This window comes from Dreissena polymorpha, chromosome 6 (genome assembly GCF_020536995.1).
Source record: "Dreissena polymorpha isolate Duluth1 chromosome 6, UMN_Dpol_1.0, whole genome shotgun sequence".
In the NCBI taxonomy this organism is placed as follows: Eukaryota; Metazoa; Mollusca; class Bivalvia; order Myida; family Dreissenidae; genus Dreissena; species Dreissena polymorpha.
In genome coordinates, this window is record NC_068360.1 from 111,706,780 (window position 1) to 111,716,964 (window position 10,185).

Sequence of the window (10,185 nt, forward strand, 5' to 3'; positions counted from 1 at the left end):
TTCGATCCCTGTGAGCATTGTTATCAATCTTTCACATGTTCTCAATGACTTACTTTCACAGTATTATTATACGGGACACTTGCAATAATCAAACTCTCAGCTATATGTCACCCAGGGTCGGTAAACGAATGTACTCATAAAAGCTCCAATCATTCAAGAAGAACAAATCAGAGTTAACAGGTATTTCAGAAAGAACTCCGCGGAAATCACCATACTAATCATATGCCAAAATACCGAAAGTTGTTCCACAATTAATAAAAGTAAGGCAATCGAAGGCGCATATCTGTATGTTATAATATATCATACTTGTCAGTTGCAAACATGCACTCATCTTCTTCTGAATGCATATGACCGCAAAACAGGAAACCGTTTCATCTATCGCAACCGCATACTTTGCAAGCTCATTGCTCATTTTGAATCCGTATCAACACCGACATTCGCAAAGTTTTATTAGAATTTCTAAACAAATGAATTCGCGTTGGATATGCTATTGCTTTTATATAACGGGTTCAGCGTTGCAAAAATACGATTCAGTACAATCTGGCATCTGCACTTTATCAATAGTGTAAAAAGCGTTACATTAAAAACTTCTTCAATCATGAATATCGTACAAAGAAATTCTCGGCATCGCCCTATTTTTTTGCAAAACAAACATCCAAAAATATGATAAATATGTTCACACATGCACGCATGCAATTAATAATGTGACATGCACGCATGCAATTAATAATGTGAACTTTATTTCACTTCACTTCAAAAACGAACGTGTCCTGAGACTTAAACAATGAGTGTGTAATGGGAGAATGCCAATAATCATACCATAAGTGTGTTTATTTACAAGTATGACCATCCTAGATACATCTTGTCTGTGCTTTGTATCAGTGTTGATTCCTAAAATTGAATGTCATAAACGAAATCAAAAAATAAAATATATGATCGTTCATAATCCAATTTTAAATCCAATCAGTTCATGCTTTTGTCTAAAATCCTAACATGGTGAGCTAATTGTTTGGATTCAACTCTAGTTTTAGTTTGTTGTTAATGGAACTTTCATTGATATTTGCATTTACAATCGCTAGAAATAATAAAATATACAAAAAATGCATTCAAGTTGATATCAGTCAGTAAGGTTTTTAATATCAAAATAAGATACGAAATTGTATTGTTCTTCATGTAACTAAGCTTTAATTTTAGAAAATGTTTAGAGGAATCAAAGTTCATAGTTCTAAAGTTTGAAGTCATTTTTTCACACAAACTGAGGCTGGCTGTTGCAATATATATATATATATCTAGGACCGCCAAAACCGAAAAAATATGATCCTATATATATATATATATATATATATATATATATATATATATATATGTGTGTATATATATATATATATAACTCTAAGCTCTACAAGCCTTAATTGCCACATTTACTAATACTCATGTCTAAAATACCCAAATAATGCTAGTTTAAGATAAACCCCACTTGGACATCAAAACTGAGACCGGAAACGGCTGCCATCTTGAAAAAAAAATCGACGCCATCTTCTATCTTCGGGTGGCTTAAAGGTTTTATTAAAAACGCACATCAAACCTAGTTTTGTATACCAAATTGCATGTTTCCTTACTGATTTTCTAAATTATTATGCATACTTATGTAAGCTGCCCAACTAGTTCACATGAACTGAGACCAGAAATGGCGGCCATCTTGTAACTGGACGCCTTTTTGAATTATTGACTAACTATCAAAATTGTGTATCAAACTTAGTGTTTATACCAAATGTCATGATAAATTAGTTTAAACATATTTTATTTCAAGAACAATCATATTATATACAAAGTATGCATACATAGTTACATTGATTTACATGTTCTGAAAATGGATAAGAACGAAAAACCAAGTCTTGTATAGTTCTTCTCCGTACATATTGTTTGCAGGATTGTAACTTTACGATTCAGTGGGTGGTTATAATGTTTAGTAAACATACAATAAGACCTTTTAAACAAAAGAAGGAAACTTGTAATATAGAAGGAAAAATAAAAATAAAGGAAACATTTTGTAATACAATTATAAGAAGCGAAACAAGACATTAGGATCGGGATCGGACGAAAGAAGCTAATCAAACGTACCGATATAGTGTGGAACACAGATGTTTGACCAAATGCTTTTTGTTAGTTTTGATTGTATTTTAATTTGATGTTTTTGATGTGACAGATAACTAGGTATCAAAGCGTTTACTTTGCTTAATATACTCATGAAAGTATACTCATGCTAAATTGAAGATTTGCTCAATTTTTACGCACAGTTGCTTAAGATATACCCAACATGGCTGTATAGATTGGCCGCCATTTTGAATTTTTGTGTGGCTAACGATTTCTATCAATAGTGCATATCAAACTGAGAGTTCATGCAAAATTTCATGCTTGCTTACAGATTTTCAAGATTTTTAGGCTAATTCTCCTAGCTAATACATGTAAGATTTACATAAGGCTTAAGAGGTTTTGACACACTAAATAATTCTTATCCAATAACATTTTGAAGTAATTGAATGATAACTGCTAAAATGATATTAGTTGTCTTTTTGCTAACTTTGTTAATGAATTGTATTTGATTAGCTTTTGACTATTTCAGCTTTCACCGAAGTCATCTTATGACTGAACATAATATTATGAGCAAGCAATATCGTTTGCCCCAATACTATCTTCAAAATCGGCCTTTTTTATGCCGGTATACATTTATGATCCAGTGTTATTTTATGAGCCAGCATTGTCTGAGAACTCCAACGATGTGTTTCATTTCCAATTCCACTATTTTTGTTAAGAGAAATTGGCAGCTTACATGTTCCCTAACGCCTACTACCCGTAAGGTTCATACTTAGTTGGCAAAACTTATCTTCCAGAGTTTTCGTATTTGTCCATTGAATCATACGATGCCATATATTTTTCTACCTCATGTTATCTCGTTCCTTGAAATATGGGCAATACGTGGCCTATGAGACTTCACAAGATAAATTTGAACGACGCATTAAGGACGGTACATGACGGAAAATTGGCGATACCATTGTGCACATGTGAGCTTAATAACAGACATTGTCCGTTAAACTTTTTTGAAATCCAGTCAGCTGTTGATGACAGGTGTTTCCTAATGTTGCGTCCGTCTTCTCGTCTCAAGCGGAGTCTTGATTTGCAAAATGAATAAGATTGTAAAGAAATATTCTCGCCTTCTTCAGAAAATTAGTACGTACAATAATGGCCGATCAGATAGCTCAAACTTTATCACCTCATGCTCATGTAAAGTCTAACACTACGTTCTAGTTTCGATTCACACCTATTCTCAAAAATGTTATACGCCACCTTTCTATAAATAGCGAGCGATAGATAGATAATGGATGAGCAACTGCTACGATCAAAACGGAGCGGATCTATTGTCCAGTGGTAACACTCGGCGCCAGAACTCAGGGATCGCAGGTTCTTACTTGTTTTTCGAAGGAAAAGTTAAACAGATAAATGCAATAAAGGAATGATCGTCTCTGAACAAGACATCTATTTATAATCTCATTACCAATTGAACTATAACTAACAAGACTTACGGAAACCATGCCTTAGGGAAAATGTTGTTCACTAAAACAATCTACACAAAATACACGATAAAGATATCAATGCAACAAATGATCCTGTCGCAGTATAAACAAAACAAAATGTACCCGCACAATTTTCCACTTTGGTTTCCACTTCGAAAAAGCCGCAGGTAAAGAGCATAAATCAATACACACATTATTTCAACATGAATAAACACGTTATTGTGCTTATGAGGATTTGAAACAATAAGACATCGTCAAATTGTTGTTCAATGTAAAAGCTTTTACATTTTTTCAGATAATAAAACCTTATGATAACTTAAAACTATAGAACCATGAAGCGCTGTGTAGCAGTGGGACAAAGCTCCTCACATAGCAAAACCCTGCGCACGAATTTTTCGTCAGTGTATGTTATCTAACAATTTGCAAACGAGTTATCGGTACATTTGTTTCAGAAAATTGCATTAAAGGCTTATATGGGATATATGTATGTCACAACAGTGATAACATTTCTGTTATATAAATAATTATATCTGATTGCACTGCAACGGACTAGCACGTATTGAGCAAAGGGCTTTTTAATTTAGCGAAACAAGTTTTCTTTTTTTGCACACACATCTTCAACAAGTTATAAGCGAGTTATTGTCTTGCTTAGTAAGGGGAATCCTTAAATACCCATTTAATCTCCCAAATCTCTTTTTCAACATTATTGCTCTTTATGTTAACTACAATATTCAATGTAGCGAACAGAGCTAAAATGATAGAAAATTAAGCATGGAATACCTAAAAATATATTATTAACAAACAACGCTTTCACCTAAAAATATATCATTAACAAACAACGCTTTTCCCCTAAGATTTTAGTATTTAATATTATATATTATTATTAAAATTTGCAAAGTAACATTCATTAAGTTTCAACTGAAATTATTGTACAGTCATTTATATTTAAATAGCATATGCACATTCATTTGATTATAATGTAATGAACGTTTAAATATTGTAATGGCTATTGTGTTATTTACTTAAAATTTAAACGATACATGTGTTTAAATTTTCGAAGTGTATCCTTTTCCCCAATATATTTTTGTGTTTAGGAACTGACAAATTGCCACTCTGGTGTCACATATTCTCCAAATAAACGAATGTACTATACTAGTATAACGGGTAGTTATAATTGTCTACATCGCCTATATCGCCTACAAGAATGAATTCTGAATATGTACAATAAGGAATGTGTACTAAGAGTTATATGGGGAGATGACTTAAAACATAACTCTGACAAATCAAAGCCTACTATAAAGACGTACATAGCGAAATAACTATAAAATACTTTTTAGCACAACAACGCACAAAGATGTATATTTTACATATAACTTCGTGAAATAGATTAGTGGCAGGACATTTTTATTTAAAGTATGCTTAATTCTAGTAGATCAATACATTCAATGGCATAATTCAAATTATATGAATACGTCCCTTTAATGGTACCTGGTACTCGATTGCTTTAAACAAGAGCCTTACTGTAGTATTCATCTAGTGTGTGAAAATACGAGGGTTGCTTATATAAAGTATAACATACATCCGTCATTGTATGAGCACGGATGGCCGGGTGGTCTAAGTGGTAGACTTTTGCCCCAGGACTGCAGGGATCAGTGGTTTGAGTCGTGTTGAGGGTTACTTTGTTTCTTTTTAAAATTTTATTCTTGATCCTTTACTGGAGAGTTTTTGATCCAATGTTGACATTTATCAATATAAAGCATTTAATGACAAACTATAAAGTAAGTCATATAAAACATCTATTGATAAGTATGTAAGCATATTCGAAATACAATCATGGATAGGTTTGTACATGTACATTTATTATGGCAACCATGCAAATAAAGTTACTGGTTGAATCACGTTTATGTACGCATTCTTAAGGGCAATTATGAATACGAGTACAGGTATTGTTTTAAAGGTTCCAAAATAAATAAATGGCTGAAAATCTTATTGATATCTGTCCGATCTATAGCATTGCTATTCGAAGAAATATTTACATACGTTAAACTTCAAATAATGTTATAATGATGAGCGATGCAACAAACCATAAAATACGGATCCGTGGACAATAAGCAAGAAAAACTTTTTATTTTGCGGACAACATCAAAAGTATGCTCCAATAATGTCCTTTGTGATTGGCGTTGTATAATCTAATTGTAACTGAATTTAAGTTTACCTATCGATCTGTTGCAACTTTATAGTGATGTTATATGTAATGTATGGTCTCATATTAGTCTATGGCACATGTCAATTTTTTAATCTGTAAAGCATTCCGTCGTTTTAAAATACGACGACAGAGCAAATTATTAACAGTTTTTAATTGTTCATGTACACACCTTATTCGAACGTGGTTGAATATATACATGTAAAGGACATACTAAATTACGTTCAATGGCGACAGTTGTTGATCTAATAAGCTAGTTGCTTTATCTATTTGATTAAAGCGTATCTTGCGATATCATGTATATCGAAGTCGGTTGGCGTTCTAGTTTGTTTCCATGAAGTGTATTTTTGATAAATCTTCCCTACATTCGAATGTTAATCACACAGCATTGATATGATTTGATAATAAAACATTGTGTCGGCAACGTATCTTTGCTGACCAAAATCCACCAGATCGAAATAGCTTACTTTGCTGAACTCAAAATGATTAACGCTCAGAAAAAGACTCAAGCCCGGTGAGGAAAATACGTATATAATAAACCTGTTTACAACAAATGAAATAACCTAATTCGCTGTGAACGAGACGGTTTGCTGATAAAAAATGCCCCCCCCCCCCGCCGCGCACCATGCCTTTGTGTTTTATTTGCACCGCTTTTTAGCTCAAAATATGAATAAGGCGGTAAGCAAAATTTGGGAAAAGCGGTATCATTTTGTCAACTTACATATATATCCCCGTCATTTTGCGAGAAAAACTATTGCATAATTTACTTCGTACAAAAGAAAATTATCGTGTTAAAAAGTACTCTTCTGATTACGTGTGCTAATTACACAAATCCTAGGATTTTGGAGTAATGCTAGGTTCCGTCTATCACAATTCGGAAAACGAATTAAATAGTGACATGCATGTGATTATTTAATCAGATCTTATCCGATTTTCAGTTCAGTTGTGAGTATCATGTTAACCTGAGATAATGTGAACGTCCAAAAACTTGTTTCAATAATTAGCTGCGTTAATTGTCTAGTAGAAAATCAAAACTGAGATCATGGAATCAATTAAAATCGTAAGAAACCTTGAAACCTTTAATCTTACCGTGTTATACAGTTGTTGTCGGGTCTATATAATACAAGGTGTACACTTAAACGCTTGTCAACAATATTTAAATCTGGCCGTATCACAATCTCCCCAACGATTGAAATCGTGGTCTTAAAGCTACACACCTTGAAATGAAATACATGGCATAGTAAATTAAAGTATAAATAAGAAACATATTTTATTTTGCCAATTAGAATATATCTGGTGGTTACAAGGTACAAAATCCGTCTCTTTTGCGCTTTAAAACTTATATAATTATCGCGTTTGTCGAAATGGACGTATACGTCTAGAAATCCTACTTTCGGTTTCAAATGCGGTAACGTTTGAAAAATAATAAATGACATGATAACTAGGCTAAAGATTTAATTTTATCTATCTCAATTAGAATATATCTTGAGGTTACAATGTAGGAATCTTTCTTTTTGCGCTTTAAAGCTTAAAAATAATCGCGTTTGTCGAAATTGTCGTATAAGTATAGAAATCCTACTTTCGGTTTTAAACTTAAAAAATAAAATAAAAAAATACTTGCTTACTAGGCTATAGATTTAATGACAATTTTGCACACTTTCAAATTGCATCTATATGTATTGATTAACATGTACTTCATTTCAAGGTGTGTGGCTTTAATCATGCACTTATCGTTGTGATACTATAAGATTTTATCAGTTGTTATCACATTTTGAACTCAAGCTTGTCAATTGTGTTTACCTTGCGTTACCCAGAGTTGAGGGATAACAAATTAAGAATCAATACTCTTTTTTAAAATCCATTTCATCATACTTTATCACAAGATCTCAATATCTGAAGTTGTGAAGTCTTGATGTACTGAAGTATGCATCGAAGTAAGTATGCAATCAGAATGTGGTTCCGACTACTTAAACTTCTTTGCTGACTCTTAAAAGTCTCGCTCGTCCATCAAGAAGACAAAAATAAAGACTTTCATTTAATAAATGCATGACAAATACGTCTTTCAGCTCCGAAATGTGTAGTCAATATAAAGTAGAAACCGGTATCCCCTTACATAAGGATCAGGTAGACTCCACATATTTAAAAGAATGGTATGGTAAAAATACGATATAGTCACATACTTTGAACTGAAGTAAAATGGCGTCCCGTCATTAGATTTTAATTTGACAACGTTATTACTCATGCAAATACATTTGAAGTCATTACATACATACTTTTGGTAGTATTAAACTATACAACAAACGTCTTAAATAATACAAAGCTACAATAGCACAATACACCGAACTAGTAGTTCTAACATTTATACCAAATCTTAGTTAAAAAGACATTAATCTTAAATGTAAAGACACACAATACATACTTACGAGTAATAAAACAATACAACTAAATGGACTAAAGAGTAGATAAAATCATCTACCAATGGTGAACATATTTGTAACTTACGCATTACAGCATTACAGTGGGGTTAGGGATTTTGTTTCGCAAATAACGGTTTGCTTAGGGATTAATATTTTTTGGGATTAATCCCTAACAATCCGTTTTTTTAGGGATTAATCCCTAACAATCCCTTCTGGATTTTTAAGGGATTTTTTGGGTTGAAAACGGATTATTCGGGATTGTGTGGACATAATAGGGATGCTAGCACTCTGCGCATGCGCACGGGTTAAAAGGCGGAGTTTAGAATGTGAGCTTTTGCTAGGACTGCGCATGCGTAAGGCTGAAAAGGCGTAGTGATTATCGCCGAGCTATAACTGCTCAGTACTGTTATGTATTAAAGCAACGATCTATAAATAAACAAAGATTTGAAACATCCATTCGGGCCAATGGAAAGTATCTCGAATAAACCCTTTCAGTTATTGCCGGTTTTTAATTATCTCCCTTTTGTGACTTCATGCGATGATTATCGAGTGTATCGAGACTTTTATAAATGATGTTAAAAATATAATGAAATATATATTTATTTGATCACAATAATAAGTGTTGAGGATATTGCTGTTGTTCATCAGCGATCGAACGTGTAAGAGGTGCATTTAATCAATTGTAATACAAAGCCCTTAAACAGCGGATTACATAACACGGAGCGGATATTCATTTAGAGTCCGTGTACATAACAATTGTAAAATTTATGATTTTTTTCCATTGCATGGATTTTCGTTTCATATACATTGAATGACAATATTAATAATTTTTAGCATACATACGGAAAAGAACTCTGCATATTATGCAAATTTAACTGTCTTTGCATGTATATTAAAATCTCTTCACTTATGATAAGGAGTGAAAAAAATCTAGCGTATTGTTCGTAAATTGTGCGTATATGTTGTATAACATATAAATATTCTCTTCCTTTAAATGTAAAATTGCTGTATAGTATGTAGCCCCTTCAACTATGTACCTATTGATGCACTTTGTATAATTGCTGTATAGTATGTAGCCCTTTCAACTATGTACCTATTGATGCACTTTGTATTGCTGTTGTATAGTATGTAGCCCCTTCAACTATGTACCTATTGATGCACTTTGTATAATTGCTGTATAGTATGTAGCCCCTTCAACTGGGTACCTATTGATGCACTTTGTATAGCTGTTGTATAGTATGTAGCCCCTTCAACTATGTACCTATTGATGCACTTTGTATAATTGTTGTATAGTATGTAGCCCCTTCAACTATGTACCTATTGATGCACTTTGTATAATTGCTGTATAGTATGTAGCCTCTTCAACTATGTACCTATTGATGCACTTTGTATAATTGCTGTATAGTATGTAGCCCCTTCAACTATGTACCTATTGATGCACTTTGTATAATTGTTGTATAGTATATAGCCCCTTCAACTATGTACCTATTGATGCACTTTGTATAATTGTTGTATAGTATGTAGCCCCTTCAACTATGTACCTATTGATGCACTTTGTATAGCTGTTGTATAGTATGTAACCCCTTCAACTATGTACATATTGATGCACTTTGTATAGCTGTGGTATAGTATGTAGCCCCTTCAACTATGTACCTATTGATGCACTTTGTATAATTGTTGTATAGTATGTAGCCCCTTCAACTATGTACCTATTGATGCACTTTGTATAATTGCTGTATAGTATGTAGCCCCTTCAACTATGTACATATTGATGCACTTTGTATAATTGCTGTATAGTATGTAGCCCCTTCAACTATGTACCTATTGATGCACTTTGTATAATTGTTGTATAGTATGTAGCCCCTTCAACTATGTACCTATTGATGCACTTTGAATAATTGTTGTATAGTATATAGCCCCTTCAACTATGTACCTATTGATGCACTTTTTATAATTGTTGTATAGTATGTAGCCCCTTCAACTGTGTACCTAT

General features: G+C 32.9%; 1 protein-coding gene across 1 annotated transcript in view; it reads right to left on the bottom strand.

Moving 5' to 3' along the window:
* Positions 1 to 6,956, bottom strand: part of LOC127833710 (E3 ubiquitin-protein ligase rnf213-alpha-like) — a 237,314-nt gene extending 230,358 nt beyond the window's left edge. Inside the window, exon 1 of the mRNA XM_052359130.1 lies at positions 6,865 to 6,956. The gene's annotated coding sequence lies outside the window, so the exon portion shown is untranslated. The remainder of the gene's footprint in view (positions 1 to 6,864) is intronic.
* Positions 6,957 to 10,185: the final 3,229 nt, after the last annotated feature.